We start from the raw sequence: 20,243 nt of genomic DNA on the forward strand, positions 1-20,243 counted from the left end.
AATGCTGTCACGCTTGTGTTTTTCCAGTTCTGAAAAAGAAACATACCGTTTTAGAGTAGCAATTGTGCTGTACAAAAACCGTCTGAATGTTGCTGTTGACCATTTCCTGCTTGGAGATGCTCTTGAGGTTGAAACACACACAACAAGACCGGTGTTAACTAATGAAATGGTCGGCAGAGTTCCGTCGCCGCGAGTTTTGACTGGCACTTGTACATCTAAGACAACGTCGGAAAGTAACTCGTTCGGCTTATGAGCCACATCAAGTATGTGTGTTAATTTTGACGCCACTAGCTCTGCAGGTTTTCATTCAATTCCTTTACCTCTCAGAAATGATTATGAAATAAAAGTGAAGTACGTGACGAGTGTGACGTTAGGAAAACATTAGGCAGCATGGAGAGATTCTGTATGGGACCACCCAACCCAAACGAGTACTGTGTGACGTGCTACCCGGCAAGTATTCACCGAGGCAGCCCGGCTAGCTCAGGCGGTAGAGCATGAGACTCTTAATCTCAGTGTCGTGGGTTCGAGCCCCACGCTGGGCGAAACGGAATTTTGTTCCGCTGCAGATGTAAATAACCGTTTTTCTGATGAACGTGATGTAATGGAAATAGCAACTTTAAACTTTGCCTAGGTCTCCGTCAGTCGCAAGGAAACTGTATTTGAAGGTGAAGGTGATTTTGTAGACATGTGAGAAAGACATTTTCTGAAATGCAAGTGGTGTTGGTTAGAGAGTACATCGGTTACGTGTCAGATGTGTAGCCAAGCAGTAATGGTTCGCCAAAGCTGCAAATATTAGTCGGTGATATGAAGTGTTGTCAGCTGAAGACTGATGATCGACACGACCGTAAGGACGAAGTACACAAAAGAACCGCTAGGCCGCGCCTCTTTAGCTCAGTGGAAGTCGCGCCTGTGACAGCGTGCTGATCGGACGTGTAAAGTACTCCACTCCGCCACGTGTTTACAAGTCGTGATAACAGCTTAAGTTTTCTCTTTATCGTGAAGTGTTTTTATTTAGTGTATATTGTTCTTGAGTTTGATTTTCATTCTTGTGTTCTTCTAGCGGTTCCTTCGCTAGTTATCGTTTTGCAATGTCCAGGTTATTTCCGAGAAAGTGTACACTCCGATTTGAATTTGACAAATCTACCCGTTCTGTGCAGCCTAGTTCCTTGGAAATACCAGATTGGGTTGTGGATGTCATTGGAATTACCTCTGATCAAGTGCACACGGCGTATTATGATACCGAGCAATATTGCTTCTTTGTAAAATTGCTGAATCCTGTATTACTGGAAAAGATTCTGACGAAACACGGAGGGAGAGCTGTTTTTCGACACCGGGACGAGTCTGTAAGTACTGTGCTTATTTCCAATGCCGATGTGGAGTATACCAATGTGCTTATCTTTAACCTACCCCCTGAAGTAGAAAATTGTTATCTGAAGGAATTTCTGTCCAAATTCGGGGATATCAAGCAGATTCGTAACGAACGGTGGTCAAACCAGCACAGGTTACAATGTTACAGTGGCGTCCGATCAGTAGAAATGCATATAAAGCAGAATATACCCTCGCATGTTACCGTTTGTGACTATAGGGCTCATGTTACTTACAGTGGCCAAACTCCCACATGCCATATGTGTAATGAGAGTGGTCACCTGCGTCATGACTGTCCCAGGCGAATGTTTGTGCTAAAAAATTCGCTACAGAAGCGTAAAAGTCTTACGTTGGCTGATGTAGTTTCGGATAACCCTATCATAGAGGGTGAGGTCCCTAGTTCTGCCGTACCTTCGGAAGAGCTAAAAGAATTTCGCCCTGAAGAGTTTCCAGCTCTGGTTAGGAGAGACAATGGTGCTAAGCCACCCGCGAAGGTCGATGCCACGACTAATAAGAGGCGTTGAACTCGTGACAGCCGTGACTCTGATGATAAAACCTTCAGTGCGCACGAGACCGCGGAATCGGTCGTACGGGGGATCGCTTCGGATGCTAAAGTTATAACCGGTGCAGCGATTGTGGACGATTCTTCTACCGCAATTTCAAGCGTCGATCCTTCCGTCGACGCCGTTCAGTTACCACAGGCTCATGTCTCAGAACTTCCGCAACAGCACACTCAGGAAAGTCAACAAGTAGATGTGGCTCACGTATCTACTGGAAGTACTCACATCGCTGTCGCCGTGATGGTATACAAACAATGTCTCCGAAAGCGGACGGTACACAACACGTGGCAACTGCTCCGACCCTAGGCTCAGAACAACATGAATGTCAGCAACTCCGCGACGGTATACAGACAGGAGCCTGGGACTGTCAGTGACAACAAACAGCTTCGGGCAGCGAGTGTTGCCAAACAAGCTGATAGTGAAAGTGGTGGCTCAGCTGATCGCTCGCCAGCGGTTTCGGCGCATGCGCTCCCGGCGCAAGATGTGTCGGGAGAGACGATTGACATCACCCAAGACCCTCCCACACCTCCGACTGCAGCGGTGCTGCAGAGTGTCCGTCACAGGATCCGAGTACCACCCAATGTTAATGCTGTCCGGAAAAAGAGTAAAAACAAAGATGCAAGAGATCAACTCAGTGACGTTCCAGACAGGAATTTGGCGGCCGCTACTCACATGGAATGGCATGGAGATGTAGGCAATTAACGGCAGTTGATCCCTCCTTCTCTCAGACGTCCTGTTATTATGTCACAGGCCTATACGATCAAGACCCTCTATATTAATAAAATCAGATCAGAAGTGAAACTGCATGCATTAAAACAATATCTATATGAGCCCGGTTCTGATATACCACTTTTGCAGGAGGTGTCGATGCCACAATTTACTTTTCCTGGGTTTGTCGGCATTGCAAATTTTCCCCTGGAAACGACCGTGGGCACCGCAGTCTTAATTAGAGAAGGGATTCCAGTTACTGAGATCGACAAATTGGAATCGGGTAGAAGGATCGGGATAACCGTTTTCGGCGTCACCATCATCAACTTGTACGCACCTTCTGGTAATACCTATAGAGCGGAACGAGCTACTTTTTTTCAGGAACGTATACTCTATTTCTTTCGGAAAAATCCCCGACACATTATCATTGGTGGTGATTTTAATTGTGTCTTATCCAGGAAAGATCAGTCCCCAAATTTTAATTATTCGTCTGAATTAAAGCGCCTCGTGACCGACCTCAAACTTAAAGATGCGTGGGAAATTAGGTACCCGACATTGGTACGCTTCACTCACATCGTCGCAAATTCCTGTAGCAGAATCGACCGGATTTATGTTTCCGATGTTATCGAGAATGATTTATTAAAAGTAGAGACAATCCTCTCCAGTTTCTCCTATCACAGTGGTGTCATCGAGTGCTTGAAATTACTTCCCCAACCCACGCGATGGTATAAAAATCAATGGAACCTGAATGTGTCTTTGTTATCGGATGTTGAGCTGGAGGAGGGGGTGCGTCGTGCTTGGGAGCAGTGCTTGCGCGGTACTCACAAGTTTCGCAGCACTATAGAGTGGTGGACTCTGCAGGCAAAGCCGAAACTGCGAAAAGTTATCATGTCATTCGGAATTGAAAGGGCGGCGGAAATCAAAAAGACGATGGAATTTTATTACATAATCTTACGGGACCTGTACGATCGTGCAGACGCGACGGCCACCAGAATTGACGACATTCGGAAAATAAAGGCAAAATTAATCAATCTGAAGAGGATGCAACTGGACGGCCTTAAGATAAAATCTAAAGTGACGTCGGTCAGAGATGATGAAGCAGCGGATCTGTACCACCTCGTCAAACATACAAGGAACAGGAGGCGGACTTTTATTGACGCCCTGAAACTCGAGGATGGAACAACGGTTGACACACAACGAGAGATTGTCACAGCACTGCACAACTATTTTGTCAACACCTACGCGTCAGTGACTCTACACGATGACTGCTATGATGGACTGTTTAGTGCCATTTCATCTACCGTAACTAGGGAAGAAAATGACTCTATCTCGTTGGCCTTCAGTAATAAAGATGTTTTGGGGGTTGTCTGCAGTTCGCCGATTGGGAAATCGCCGGACCCTGATGGCTTACCAATTGAATTTTACAAGTAATATTGGCACATCATCGGGGACAAAATCACTCACGTCGTGAACGAAGTCTTGCAAGGAACGTCTGTCTCACCATTCTTTAAGGAATGTAAAATTGTGCTTCTCCCTAAAAACAGAGGTACTAAAACTATCACCAATTTCCGGCCAATATCGTAGTTAAACTCGGATTATAAGATCGTGGCTCGCGCAATTAACATGAGACTCACGCCACTCACTGCTAAAATCATTGGCCAACAGCAGACATGCGCCTTCAGGAGAACAATTCTGCAAACGGCTGCTTTTTACCGCGACGTCATTGCGTTAACGAACGCTAGTAACATGAAATGTGGACTGATCTTTCTTGATTTTTTTAAAGCTTTTGATCTCGTAAATCATGCTTACCTTCTCGAGACTATGCAAAGATTGGGCTACTCTCGGAACACGATTGACACGATTAAAAACGCGGCCATGGGAATCACTGCAAAACTTTCTGTCAACTCACAACTGACGCGACTAATACCAATCAACCGAGGGGTTCCACAAGGGATCCCTCTGTCTATGTTGCTTTTTGTACTTTTCCTTGAAGTGTAATCGGAGCTTATGCCGACGGTGTGGTGTGGTGATTCGCGATGTCGATGATGTCACCGTATTAGAGGCTGAACTTCGGAAATACTGTCTGGTGTCAGGGGTGCAGTTAAATGAACACAAAAGCAAATTTCTGAACCTCTGTGGCCTCCAGCATTTGCGTGTTGATTATGCTAAACAAGTCAGAGAACACAAGGCTCTGGGGATCATGTTGACGGCGTCCTCTCTACAGATGATAGCGGCTAACTGGCGAGATGTAGCACGTAAAATAAATGGAGCCCTAATTGATAATTACCATCGCAGCCTCAACCAATTTGATCGCATTCAACTTATCAACGCCTGTATCTTATCAAAAGCGTACTACATGGCGCAGCTTCTGCCGCTCCCTGCTGTCATTGCTAGAAATATTATGTCGAAGATAACAAATTTTATTTAGCGCGTGGAAATTTTTCGTGTATCTGCCAAAACTGCTACACTCCACCCCCTGAACGGAGGGATGGGCTTAGTCGACATCAAGAAAAAGGCAGCGGCTCTCTATGTCACAAGGACGGTCTCTATCCTTACCAACTGCCCTTCGGGCATTACGGCGCAATTATTCTATGCCGTCAGGCCGCAAAGTCTGGACCCCCCGCTGAACTTTCAGACCATCAGTTACAAGCTCAAATACATTCGCGACTATTTCCTTGCATGCAGCTACATCAGTCAAGAGCTTAAATTCTCGACATTTAGCAGCTACAGCAATATTGGCATACTGGCGACAACATGAAGGACCAAATCCAGTTGTTACGAAGTGCAGTGGCGTAATGTCAGTTCCAGGGTCCTTACTTCAGCCGCTCGAACTGCATGGTACAAAGCAATCAATGAAGTGATTAGTACAAGTGAGAGGCTACATAAAATCGGACTCAGTGATACAACTCTGTGCCATAGCCGTCAACTGGTGGATACCGTTATGCACCGTTATACCTGCGGAGAACGTGCACGAAATTGGGGTTGGCTGAGAGAAAAACTAGCCACTATTACGAGGACCACAACCACCAACATATCTTCAACTATGTTGTCTCGACCCGACGTGCGATTTTATCCGCCGTCGAAAAATAATGTAGTTATGTGGTTGCTGGGCACCTATTCCAGCTATGTTTTTAATAAACTTGGTGGTGACGATCACTTAGAATTCAAGGTGTTTATGGACATCGAATTCGCAAAAACCTGCGGATATCCTAATCATGGCAAAATTTTCGTCAATATGCTTAAAATAACATTTAATAGAATGGGTATAGGGTGAGACATGTGAGTGTAAGTGGGTGGGCCCGGGCCGCGGGACACCAGTGGTGCCGCGAAGAGGCCCCACTGCTTCTGTCACGCGTCCTGGTTCCCACCCTCGCCACTCGCAGACTCCACTCCAGTACGCCGGAAAATGAGGACAATTCTTGTGTTAGCAACGGAGCTATTTTTTTTCTATACTTCTCCAGAAGCAAACAGAGACAAGCAAAGAAGAGTGTTTTAGTTGTTGATAAAAAAAAAAGCTCAGTTGGGAGAGCGTTAGACTGAAGATCTAAAGGTCCCTAGTTCGAACCCGGGTTTCGGCATGCGATCTTTATGAAGCTGACACCTATGGAATTGCTCTGCCTTTGTGACAATGCAATTACCGCTGAGGATGTGAATTACTCCGCCCTGTAGCTGTTCTGATTGTCTAGTGCTTGCAACAAGAGGGACATAGTAAACACCGACTGCAAAAAAAAAAAAAAAAAAAAGAAAAAAAAGTGTCGGAGCGCTGGTCTAGTAAACCAGGGGTCGTGAGTTCGATCCTCACAGGAGGCAGACGAATTTTGGAAATCAGTTGTGTGTCGTGGCCGTATAGCAAACAGTATCTGTGATGACGAACAATTAGCGACAGGCGTTTTATTAAGAATTACTCTCAGATGTGATTAAGGCGAATAGCGCAGATAGAGCATTTGCCAAAGCGGTACAGCATAAGGTGGGACGAGGCAGTCTGAATTACATTTTATAGATGTATTTCTGACATATCTCAGAGCCACTCGCAGTCGTCGTCGTCGTCGTCGTCGTCGTCGCCGCCGCCGCCGCTTCTGCAGAAGTGGCAAATGGCCATCGTAGCAAATGCGGCGAGGGACGCCCCGCCTTCGATTCCGAATGCACAAAGTGTGTGGTCTTGTTTCCCAGTCTATATTTGGTCGGTCTCGTAAGAGGTTGAATGTAACGAATGGGTGGGAAAGAGCAAGGGGCAGCGGCTCTGTAGAACGAAAACACAATTCCTCAGGGGTGTGAGCGTTTCGAGATGAGTCGTATATAAGTTATACTTGGTCGTCAGTGACCGTGTGGCCTAATGGATAAGGCGGCGGACTTCGGATCCGAAGATTGGAGGTTCGAATCCTGTCACGGTCGTTTTTTCCAGTTCTGAAAAAGAAATATACTGTTTTAGTGAAGCAATTGAGCAGTACGAAACCGTCTGAATGTTGCTGTTGACCATTTCCTGCTTGGATATGTTCTTCAGCTTGAAACACACGCAACAAGACCGGTGTTAACTAGCGAAATGGTCAGCAGAGTGCCGTCGCCGCGAGTTTTGACTGGCACTTGCACATCTAAGACAACGTCGGAAAGTAACTCGTTCGGCTTATGAGTCACATCAAGTATGTGTGTTAATTTTGACGGCACCAGCTCTGCAGGTTTTCATGCAATTCGTTTACCTCTCAGAAATGATTATGAAATAAAAGTGAAGTACGTGACGAGTTTGACGTTAGGAAAACATTAGGCAGCATGGAGAGATTCTGTATGGGACCACCCAACCCAAACGAGTACTGTGTGACGTGCTACCCGGCACATATTCACCTAGGCAGATAGTTCCGCCGCGGCCGCGGCCGTGAGCAGACGTGCGGTAGTGGTCGCTTCGCCTGAGCTTGGCGTCGCCCGCAGCTGTTGGTACTGTAAGTAGTACTTCAGGAAAGTGATGGAAGATGAGTTGAGACGTTACACCCTACGATTTGGATTTCCGTATGGATATGCTTGACCTCAGGTTCACGAACTCGTTGACTGGTTTTACGATCGTTTAGGACTGCGAGATAAAGTTCTTGGCTTTTCATATGATTTTCTTGCGAACGCTGTGTATGTAAAATTTGTTAGTGACGATCCTTGCGTTCGTATTATGACCCTCACGGAGGGCACAGCGGATTTTGTGAATTCTAAAGGCGAAATATGCAAAGTGTCTGTTAGTCATGCTAGCCTAGGGCTACGAACCGTCCGGATATTTAATCTGCCTTTCGAAGTTAGCTTCGATAGAATTCGGCAAGCTTTGTCTCCCTACAGTAATGTCCTGCAAATTCATGCCGAGCAGTGGAGGGGTAACAGACATTTCAATGTAGATAATGGCTTTAGGAATGCGAAAATTGATTTGACGAAGCACATCCCGTCCAACATTTTGGTGCAGGGTTTTCGAGCGGTGGTGATGTACGAAGGACAACCGAGAACTTGCGTAATTTGTGGTTCTACCGACCATTTAAAATCTGCTTGTCCCCGTGTCCGGGCGGGTCGACGAAGAATGCAACATAGTCTTACGGCTCTCGATGGGCAAGATGACAATCGGTTGTCTTACGCCCAGACTCTGATGGAGTCGCCTGTGACACACCCGACGCTCCACCAACCGGCTGCGGTGACCCCAGACGCCGGCGCAGTTATTGTCAACAACTCTGCGACAACCCCCCAATGTCCCGTTCGTAGTGATGTCACCGATGCCGACAGCCACGCTGCACACCTGCAGGTTTCCACGACTGTCGGCCGTCGTGCCGACCATGCAGGACCGACTCCCGTCATTACTCCAACCATGTTCGCTGAGCTGAAACAGTTGTCGGATGGTGGCGACAGGTCGCGCGTTTCTGGCACCCCTGACGTTGCGCCCCCCACACCCCTCCCACCCGGCAGTGACCAATCTGAGGAAGGCTCTACGCACAGCCTCTTGACGGATACCAAAACCGTTCCTGACGCCGACGCACCTCCCCAAAGAACGGGGAAATCTAAGCGGTCGGCACGGAAGCAGAGTGAGGAGGAGATACGCACTCTGGAAAAGAAACTGCAGCGCACCGTAAAGCAGATCCGAAAAGACGCCAGTGACCGCGGCAGCACAGATGAAATGGGTTCCGTCGCGCGCCACGTGGGGGAGGCCGATATGGACATGCATGTCGACCGTCCGAGTCCTGAGCTGATGGATACTGGCCATCAGCATACGCCTTCCGAAAAGTCTTGGGCCGACGACAGTGAATAAAACGGACCCTTCCTATCCCCACCATGCAAGATTACACACTTGCCACAGTTAATTTAAATCGGATCGCATCCGATGTCAAACTTAAATGTTTGACCGACTATCTACATGCAGCAGATATCGATATAGTTTTCTTCCAAGAAGTTGTGTCACCCAAGGTTGGAGAAATACCTGGGTATGATGCCATATTAAATCTAGGCACTGAGACGGGAACTGCGATTTTATTCAAAGCTGGCATCGCTTACCAACCTACAGCGATCTTAGAAACGGGACGCGGCATTGCCGCCCAATTACAGGATTTGCTTCTCCCGAACGTGTACGCCCCGACAGGGTCCGCTGGCAGACGGGACAGAAGTGATTTTTTTTAGGGCTGAAGTTGTGCCATTATTGAGAAACGTTCGTCTGAAGATCATCCTGGGTGGGGATTTTAACTGCGTTTTGCGCAAAGCAGATCAACGTCCGAATTTTAATTTTTGTCCCGAGCTACTAATGTTAACAGATGGACTGCATTTAAAAGATAGTTGGTGTCACCTTCGACCACACACGATGGGATATACCTATGTGAGCGCTGCTTCTTCCAGCCGTCTGGATAGGTTTTATGTTTCTCAAGATCTTTTAAATACCATTCGTGATTGTGAACTATGGCCGCTCAGTTTTAGTGACCACTCCACATACCACATAACGTTACGGCATTTGCGACAGAAAACATTTTTGGGACGCGGCACGTGGCAGCTGAATGTCTCGCTGCTAGAAGAAGCGGACTTAAGGCGTTGCCTCGTTGCCACGTTTGCCTCCAGAGGCAAACTCGGTATAGGGAGCGCATTCTTTGGTGGACGGATTTTGTTAAGCCGCGGATTCAGAAATGTCTTTGCCAGTTTGCCAGGACCAGGGCTTATTGGAGGAAACAGTCTCTAGAATTTTATTTCCTCGGTTTACGCCAGCTGTACAGCGATCCCTCCGCATTGTCCGACAACCTGATCCGAATCAAGCGTATCAAAGCAAAACTTACAGCTTTAGTTCGTGAAGCACTTGTTGGTAATCGGGTACGATCGCGCTCTTCTGATGACGTTTCCCACGAGTCCACATCGTTATTCCATATCATACGGGAAAAGAAACGTGGTAAACAAAAACTTATTGCACATCTTAAGGATGCTGGGAGGCATCTGTACAATGAGCAGGGTGCTATCAAGGCGTATGTCTTCAATTATTTTCGACAACATTATTCCGAGTCAGATACCGATCTATCGGCGGGGGATGATTTTTTAACTGACATCGCCTCCACAGTGGATCAGGATGATAACGCTGATCTCTTGGCCAATGTCACCAACTCTGAAGTTAAGTCCATTATTGCGTGCGCTGCCAAGAACAAAGCTGCCGGCTTAGACGGCTTACCGGTCGAATTTTATTCACGGTATTGGGATGTGATCGGCGACGAATTGACCCGAATGTACAATGAATTGCTCTCGCATGCTGCCTTCCCCCCGCAGTTCACGCAAGGAATGGTTGTCCTGGTTCCTAAAACATCAAATCCGACTATGTTAAATGATTGTCGGCCGATTACGTTGCTTGACTCCGATTTCAAGACCTTGACTAGGATTATAAGCAACAGGCTTAAAGTGCTTTTTGGCAAAGTACTTGGCCCTTATCAGACGAGTGCAGTCAGTGGTCGATCTATGTTAAATGCCCTGTGTGAATATCGTGACCTGGCTTATTTAACTTGGATTACCAACACTGGTTTGGCGTTACTGTTTCTCGACTTCGATAAGGCGTTTGACAGAATTAATCACGGATTTTTATTGCGCACAATGAGTAAAATGGGATTCAGTCAGCGTTTTCGACAGCTTATTAAGAAATGTATCTGCGGAACACCTTCACGCGTGAAGGTTAACGGCCAGTTAACCGCCCCTGTGCCTATACGACAAGCAGTACGACAAGGGTGCCCCCTTTCCATGACTTTATTCTCGATTGCTATAGAGCCACTTCTTAAAAAGTTTTACATAACTTTACATGGGTTGCAAACGTTAAACAACAAAACGGTCTGCCACGCCTATGCCGCCGATATCAGTGTGATTATTACTACCACCGAAGAGCTGGGGTCAGTTCGTCGGATTGTCCATCAGTACTCTGTCGCTTGTGGCGCCAGACTTAATGAGCGAAAGTCCAAAATCATGCTGTTGGGTCGTAATCCAAACTCCATCGATATTTCTTGGTTGGAGAAAACCGAAGATCTGTGGCATTTAGGCCTGGTTATATCACCAAATCCCCAGGCAATGCTCAACGCGAATTGGGAACGCAAGCTTACCATCTTACGTGCGGTGTTCAAAGAACATAACATGCGGTCCTTAGACCGGATGCAGAGGGCACAGTTTATTAATAGTTACGTTTTCAGTAAGCTCTATCATACTGCCGATGTTTTACCAATCCCAACAGCCATTGCGAAAAATTTTTAGCACTTGCTTGCTGGTATGTCTGGAGAGGGAACATCTTTAAAGTTTCCTTTAAAGCTACCTCGTTACTTCGTTCCCGGGGTGGCTTAGGCGTCAAAGACGTAGAATCCCAATGTGTGGCTACTTTTTTAACTCGTACTTCCCGCATACTACACAGTAACCAAAATAGCCTTACGGAACAGCTTTTCAAGACCTTACGTCCAAAGGAGTTGTCTGCGCCAACGTATGTGGGACACATTCATCCTGAGCTCAGCTATGTCCGGCGATATTATGTGGAGCTCAGCCATGTTCAGGATAACCCGCATCCGTTCCACACGGCGGAGATCTATCGTGCTCTTACTAAACGGCAGCTGGATAACCCAATTGAGAAGAAACATTTAGGCATAAACTATAGAAATATATGGAAGAACATTAGTTATCCGTTCCTTCGTTCCAGAGTTCGATCTGTTTGGTATGACGCTGTCAATGAGGTGATTCCCACTGGAGAGAAATTGCACAAAATCAAACTGCGGCCCACCCCGTTTTGTGCCAAGTGTAACCTAGTGGAAACCCTGCCGCATCTCTTCCACTGCAGGGATCAAACACAGATATGGCAGTGGACACGAAAGAAACTCGCTGTCATTAATAGGACGTCGTATACTTCCATTCAACTTCAAGACGCGCTCCGACCGGACTGGCAGCCTTATCCTCAATCTAAGAATAATAGTTATGTCTGGCTCATGGGCCAGTTCGTCTATTACATGCTCGTCCATACAACGGCAACGCTACACGATTATCAGATGTACCTCATCGAAGAGTACTATGCGATTAAGAAATTGCGACAGTATAAAGACCAGTTCCAATATTTTCTCACTATTGCTTTAAGTGATGGAAGAATTTAAGTTTCTAAATCCATTGGGTGGAGTTTTTCTTTTTTTTCACTACTTTGTTATTATTGTTATTGTTTCCATGGATTGGTCTGCTCCGCACCGTCAGATGTGGGTGATTTGCATCATGGGTCAATAGACGGTACAGAGTGCATCGTGCACTCGGCCTCGAACATTTAATTGTATTTTGGTGTTCCTTTTCGTTTTGCAATGAAAGCACTTTACTTTTGGTTCCGCAGTGCGACACCCAGAAGAGGCTCCTCATTTGTTTACTTTCATTTCGCATTATCTTTCATCAAAGCTGCACAAAGATTTAGTATGAACCAGAAGTTTTCTGCAGCTTCTATTACTCCTATCAAGAGGACTTATAATACGGGAAATGGTTGTTTGGCATGTCCCTGCTCTATGGTGCCCCCACGTTACCAGCGCGCATCTTCAAACGCATAGCATGCTCAAGGTTTTGAGAAGCAGGAATCCACAATCAACCATCTGGCAACAGAATTCACCATACTAATAAACGACATGGAAACTGGGAAAATTATTTGTACGCGAAGACCAACTTAGAGTATCGGCTGTGCTGGATTTCATAGTGTGCTGCGTAATCCTAAGACCATACATAAATTTATTTTAACATTCTGTTTAGATGTATAAAAACACTGGCGCACATGATGCCACTTCGAAAATTAATACAAAAATGAATAATACACAAATAGCCATAACATAAAATCACAAAACCATGCGAATGAGTGCGGGGTATGGCGGTGACATCGTGGCCAGGCCTCAGGATGCGACGCCTACCCGCCTTGCCGCCGACTGCCTAGCGTTCAGATGCATAAAAAAAAAATAAACAATAAAAAAATTAAAAAATTAAAAAAAAATTTAAAAAGGCAGCCTGGCTAGCTCAGTCGCTAGAGCATGATACTCTTAATCTCAGGGTCGTGGGTTCGAGCCCCACGCTGGACGGAACGGAATTTTGTTCCGCTGCAGATGTAAATTACCGTTTTTCTGATTAACGTGATTTAATGGAAATAGCATCTTTAAACTTTGCCTAGGTCCCCGTCAGTCGCAAGGAAACTGTATTTGAAGGTGAAGGTGATTTTGTAGACATGTTTGAAAGACATGTTCTGAAATGCAAGTGGATTTGGTTGGAGAGCACAGCGGTTACGTGTCAGATGTGTAGCCAAGCAGTAATGGGTAGCCATAGCTGCAAATATTAGTCGGTAATATGAAGTGTTGTCAGCTGAAGACTGATTATCCAGACGACCGTAAGGACGAAGTACGCAAAAGTGCCGCTAGGCCGCACATCTTTAGCTCAGTGGATTGATTTTCCCTTTTCCTTTCACTTCTTTGTCGTTTTTCTGTTACCACAAGGCAATGGAGCCGCGATAATTTTCAGTTATAATCTCCTTCATATAGATGATTGTATATTTAAAAAAAAAAAGTGGCAGAGCACTGGTGTAGTAAACCAGGGGTCGTGAGTTCAATCCTCAGAGGAGGGGAAAAAAAAAGATAAAAAGAAAAAAAAGTGGCTAGGATACCTGGCTCCCACCAAGGAGGCCCGGGTTCGATTCCCGGTACCGGAAATGCGCATTAAAGAAAATGGATAAGGCATCGGTCTCCTAAACTGGGGATTGTGGGTTCGAGTCCCACCAGAGGTACACGTTTTACTCACTGGGGCAAAATCACTCTCACCACATCAAAAAAAAAAAAGTTGCAGAGCACTGGTCTAGTAAACCGGGGGTCATGAGTTCGATTCTCACAGGAGACAGACGAATTTTGGAAATCAGTTGCGCGTCGTGGCCGTATAGCAAACAGTATCTGGGATGACGAACAATTAGCAACAGGCCTTTTATTAAGAATTACTCTCAGATGTGACTAAGGCGAATGGCGCAGATAAAGCATTTGTCAAAGCGGTACAGCATAAGGTGGGACGAGGCAGTAGATGTATTTTTCATATATCTCAGAGTCGCCGCCGCTTCTGCAGAAGTAGCAAATGGCCATCGTAGCAAATGCGGCGAGAGACGCCCTGTCCTCGATTGCGAATGCAGAAAGTGTGAGGTTTTGTTTCCCAGTCTATATTTGGTCGGTCTCGTAAGAGGTTGAATGTGACGAAAGGGTGGGAAACAGCAAGGGGCAGCGTCTGTGTAGAATGAAAACACAATTCCTCTGGGGTGTGACCGTTTCGAGATGACTCGTATATAAGTTATACTTGGTCGTCAGTGACCGTGTGGCCCAATGGTCGGTCTGCTTTCCGCAGCGCAGCGGCGAGGACGTCTTGTTTACGTCCCGTCCGCGCGGTCGCGAGTGCTCGTAGTTGTTTACTACTGCGTTGTCGCCAGTTTGGAGTCCATCACTACCGACGCACCATGGCACATTCATACAGACAAACCACCATCAAGATCAGTTTTCAACCCGATCATGCACGACCCCGAGCTTTTCAAGTGGAACGTTTCTTACGTGACGACGTTAACATTGACCCGCGAGACATAATTGGTATCCATCTCTCTATCACGAGCAGTCTTGTCTACGTCAAGCTAGTAAATGACGAGGTGTGCAACTGAATCGTGAGCGCACATGCGAACGGTCTTAAATTCAAACATTCTGATGGCCATATTGGGGCGGTCTCTATCGATCACGCGGGGCTTGGCCTACGTACGATACGCGTCTTCGAACTCCCTTTTGAAGTACCACCGGACGTAGTCACCGCGGCTTTCCAGCCCTACGGCGGAGTCATCAGCCATATGGCAGAAAAATGGACCACCTTTACAACGTACCCCGTTAAGAACGGAGTACGACAGATTAAAATTGAATTGACCAAACATGTTCCGTCCTATCCTGTCATCGGCGGATGTAGGGCGATCATTATGTATGACGGTCAGCCACGCACTGGTTGTGGCCAAGTAGGGCACGTCAGTTCGGATTGTCCCCGACGACGGCTTACTCAAATCCCGACAGGTGAATCTATGACTCCTTCTACGGTGACGACCCTTCCTCTCAATTACGCCGAAGATACACGGGCAGCAACCTTTACCGATACTGGCGACATTAGTCCGATAGCCGCCCCCGACGGCGAGAACATAATGGCTTCTACAGTACAGGATCCGGCCTCTACAACGGCACCCCCACCTGAAGATAATCGCCGACCGACCTTGCAAGAAGGCGTGGATGCCAGGATGGACATTGACCCACGGGTTGTGCCGACAGCGGCTTTTCATCCAGACACCGGAGCAGCTGAAGAAATCCACCCACATTCAGATACTGAAGCACACGACCGTAAACAGCGTTCCCCGCGGAAACACAAGAGACGGCGGCGTGCTCCATCGGACGAGTGTTTGCAGCGATCGTCTGACATGGACTGTGGAAATTCCGACGACGGTACCGGCGGTACAGAGGCCGCTGTAACTTCAAACTCAACAGATCGCCGTGGTGACGGCTTCAGCCCCTCCGACCCCACAGAACAGCAGGATCACAAGCAGGCAGCCGCTGCCGATTCCCAGCCAGAAGAGCCGATGGAGTCAGCGCCGAGTGCCGCAGCAGCCACTAACAGCCACCAACAGCCGATGGTATTTCATGGCGACTGGGCAGACGACTGTGAGGCACACTCCTTGCCCATCGTGTCGGACGACACGGGGGGAAATTTATCCCACCAGTGCTGACCCTTCCCCGCCATCAGTTAGAGTGACGAGACAGCCTTACAGGGGTACTGATGGCCAACACGGATGCTGTGGATAGACCTCAAACTTATCGCATTGCAACTATAAACATCAACACTATACGGACGCGCGCTAAGTTATCCTTGCTTCAGGATATGTTGAACTCTGCTTCCATCGACATAGCCCTCCTCCAGGAAGTGTACGTCAACGACTTCCCAGGCATGTACGGTTACGATGCTTGCGTCTCTCCAGCTTCCCCAACATGCAGCGGTGTCGCTGTACTTCTTCGGGAAGGGATAGTGGCGGACGATATGATGTTTCTGCCTGGGGCAAGAGGAATGGCACTTACAGTACTGGGTGTCCGCCTTATGAATATCTACGCACCTTCCGGAACGGACAAACGTCGCGAACGTTCACGATTCTTTGCGGAAGACGTCGCCCCGCTCTTCCAAGGCCCCCATGACCGTCTGTTGTTTGGAGGTGACTACAATTGCTTACTGGCGCCCAGAGACCAACTACCACGTCATAATCCGTGCCCGGAACTCGAGACGCTAATTCGAGACCTGCAGACGGTGGACACTTGGGAACATCTTCACGGCCACCGACCGGGATTCACGCACTTTCACGAGTCACTCTTCCAGTCGTATCGACAGGATTTATGTCTTACGCTCTCTCGCCGCTGGAACACAGGATGTGGAACTGTGGCCTGCAGCATTCTCGGACCACTCAGCTTACATTTGTGCCGTCACCCTGAGGCGGCAAGAAGTGTGGAGAAGCCGCAGCCCGTGGAAATTAAACACCGCTCACCTGTCGTACCCGGATTGCCACCAAGCCGTTGAGGATACGTGGCATTCGTGTGAAAATCGCCTCCGTGCGTATCCCACAACGATCCGCTGGTGGTTGGACTGCGCCAAACCGGCACTGAGGCGAACGTTGATAACCTACGGTCGCGACCATGCTACTTGGCGAAGACATACACTCGACTTTTACTTCCGGGTCTTGCGCGCCTGCGATGCTATGGCGCCGTCTCCGGAACGACAAACGGTGGTCCACCGTGCCAAGGCTCAGATCCTCGCTCATATGCGACGCCACCTAGAGGAGGTAGTCATCCGCTCGAGGACGCAGGATCGGATACCTAGCGAACGCCCGTCAATGTTCCACGTCCTTCGTGTACTTAAACGACGCCAACGAGCGCTGATACGCTTCATCGACACGGAGGACGGTCATCGCCTCACCACGCAACAAGACATAAACACAGCGTTCTACAATCATTATGCCCAGCTCTATTCCGCTCAGACCCGTGATCCGACAGCACTGGAGGACGTCTCTCAGACGATTTACGGCACTGTCACCCCGGTAATAAAAGCGGCCTTGATGGAAGAAATTACAGAAGAAGAAGTGATCAACGCCATTAGAAAAGGAGCTGTCAACAAGTCTCCGGGTCCTGATGGCCTCCCCTTGGAATTTTACCGGACTTTTCAATATTTATTAGCCTCCCGATGGACGGACATCTGTCGCGAACTACTATCCCCGGACGTGCCGCTCCCTGCGGCCCTTGTGGAAGGGATGATTATTCCTATTCACAAACCGTCTGGTGGCTCACGACTGCAGGACTACCGCCCGTTGACGCTATTGAACTGCGACTTTAAGATCTTTTCTCGACTGTTGGCGGCGCGGATACGCCAGACCCTACGCAATGTTATCTCACCCGATCAGACGTCATTGGGAGGCGACAATAATATTCAAACGGCACTCAGCGAATATCGTGACTTGATCTCACTGGCGAGGGCATGTCGTCTGAAGGGTGCACTGGCGGCCATCGATTTTAGTCAAGCTTTCGACCGAGTGGACCACAACTATTTGGAAGCGGTCCTCCAACATATGCGGTACCCACAGCCATTCGTCACTGTCGTCATGCGACTACTCTGTGGCGCGACGTCCAAGGTGATCGTCAACGGCCGACCTTCGCAGCCCCTCACAATTTCTCGATCGATACGCCAAGGCTGCCCTCTGTCCACTTTACTTTACGCTGTGGCCATGGAACCTCTCCTCTGCGGCCTGCGCCAATGACTAACGGGTATGACGTTACGAGGCCACGCTTTCCGATGTAAAGCGTACGCTGACGACCTGCTGATTGTCATCCGCAACGGTGACGACACCGCTAGCGCACTAACTTGGATAGCGAAATATGGCATGGCCACTGGTAGTCGTATCAACGTCGCAAAATCGGTGGCGATGAACATCGGGGTCGGATTGTCTGAGAACAGTGTCACCACCTTACAGCTCAGTGATAATTTGAAATATCTCGGCATTGATTTTACAGACGATATACGATGGACTGCTGCTCACAACTTTCGACGGCTTTTACGAAATGTTCGGACTGGAATTGCCAACAACCGCCTACGAGCCCTGGATATCGTCCATCGGTCTCAGTATGTCAACACACATTTAGCGTCACGCATTCCGCACTACGCCCAGATATTACCTATACCGATGATGTTAGCTCGCCGTATACTTGCGGCTTTTGGGTCCTTCGTGAGTTCTGGAATGCTTTTCAAGATCAAATGTGAGGCTCTCACCCTTCCCCCGGATCGGGGAGGGCTTGGCCTTTATCACGTTTATGACAGAGCGGTCGCCCTATTTGTGAGCACATTAGTCAAACTATGGCACCGCCGTCCGGACAGTCTGACCAGTTTGTTAATAGAAGAACTAGCACCGCCCTCCCTGTTGCCGCCTGTGCCGATACACCACGTCCCCTCTTCGCTCTTCTACATCGGTGTCTTTTACCTCGAACTCAGTTACCTTCGACTTGCCTTACGAGCGACTCAACTGGCGTCGGCAAAGACGGTTTGTAGGGTCCTGCAACGTGGACGACCCGACAACGTAGTGGAGAGGAAGCACCCGAACGTCAACTGGAGAGTAGTGTGGAGGACAATTCACCACGTAACACTAGACACTGACGTCATGGCGATGTGGTATATCACTGTCAACGGTAAGCAGGTGACCAGATCAAGGCTACATGCGATCCACATGGTAGACTCACCCACGTGCACGAGCTGTGGCGTTCAAGACAACGATGAACATCGTCTTAGCTGTGGCGAGTTTACAGCAGTGTGGCACTTAGTGAGGCAAATGTCAGCATACTTCCTTCGGGTAATGCCGAATCATATCGCCCCTAACACTATCTTATACCCGGATGAAACGTATTACCCACGTACTAAAACTAATGCAATGACGTGGCGTCGTGGACATGCAGTGCATTATTTGTTTCAAGACGGCACTAAGGACACTTTAGACTTTTGGAACTATTTGCAGGAACGACATTGCAAGATCCTCCATAACCCAAAGTAGCTACAATATTTTTCCAATTTTTTGTGGAGTGCGTTCCACGACCCTCCACGTAGCTGGAACGTCACGGGTAAGAGAAGCTAAAATTACAATACGATAATAGAACACTACACGGTACAACGTGGGATCTACTTTCATCATTACGAGAAGTCATACCTGGATGATACAGCAGATGGAGAGTTTCGTTGTGAACCCTCACACTCTGTAGCAGTATTTGTCCCGTTTCCTCTTTTTGTCCCCGATGCGAAAAGGTCTTCGCAGTTTTAGTTATCCCATTCGGTACAAGATGTAGCACTGGTTAATGGTTTCCTTAGCCCCGCACTTTGCTCTCTTTCTTTATGCCTTTTTCTACAACTATTAGCATGGTTTTAGTTACGTGCGTCCCCAACTCGACGCAAGGAGTGCACTTACTAGTTTTCTGTTCCTCACTGTTAAAAAAAAAATTAAAAATTAATAAATGAATAAATAAAAAAAATCACAATAATACACCAACTGTATCCTTTGTACCACATCACATCCCCAGGATGGGACGGGGCAGACATCGTGGACAGGCCTTGGGTCGCGACCCCTGCCCACCTTGCCTCCGCCTGCCCATTCCTTCCCCATCAAAATAAATAAATAAATAAATAAATATAAATAAAAATAAAAATAAATAAAAAAATAAAATGGATAAGGCGTCGGACTTCTGATCCGAAGATTCAAGGTTCGAATCCTGTCACGGTCGTGTTTTTCCAGTTCTGAAAAAGAAACATACCGTTTTAGTGTAGCAATTGAGTAGTACGAAACCGTCTGAATGTTGCTGTTGACCATTTCCTGCTTGGAGATGCTCTTGAGATTGAAACACACACAACAAGACCGGTGTTAACTAGCGAAATGGTCGGCAGAGTGCCGTCGCCGCGTGTTTTGACTGGCACTTACTCATCTAAGACAACGTCGGAGAATAACTCGTTCAGCTTAGGAGTCACATCAAGTATATGTGTTAATTTTGACGCCACCAGCTCTGCAGGTTTTCATGCAATTCCTTTACCTCTCAGAAA

At 47.6% G+C, this 20,243-nt stretch overlaps 2 non-coding genes across 2 annotated transcripts; both read left to right on the forward strand.

Annotated features, from left to right (window-relative positions):
- Window positions 1–469: 469 nt before the first annotated feature.
- On the forward strand, window positions 470–542 carry Trnak-cuu (transfer RNA lysine (anticodon CUU)). Its single transcript has one exon. It is a non-coding gene; the product is annotated as a tRNA-Lys (tRNA).
- A 12,553-nt stretch (window positions 543–13,095) lies between these two features.
- Window positions 13,096–13,168, forward strand: Trnak-cuu (transfer RNA lysine (anticodon CUU)). The gene has a single exon. It is a non-coding gene; the product is annotated as a tRNA-Lys (tRNA).
- The last annotated feature ends 7,075 nt before the right edge of the window (window positions 13,169–20,243 follow it).

Source organism: Schistocerca gregaria, chromosome 10 (genome assembly GCF_023897955.1).
Source record: "Schistocerca gregaria isolate iqSchGreg1 chromosome 10, iqSchGreg1.2, whole genome shotgun sequence".
NCBI classification, from domain to species: domain Eukaryota; kingdom Metazoa; phylum Arthropoda; class Insecta; order Orthoptera; family Acrididae; genus Schistocerca; species Schistocerca gregaria.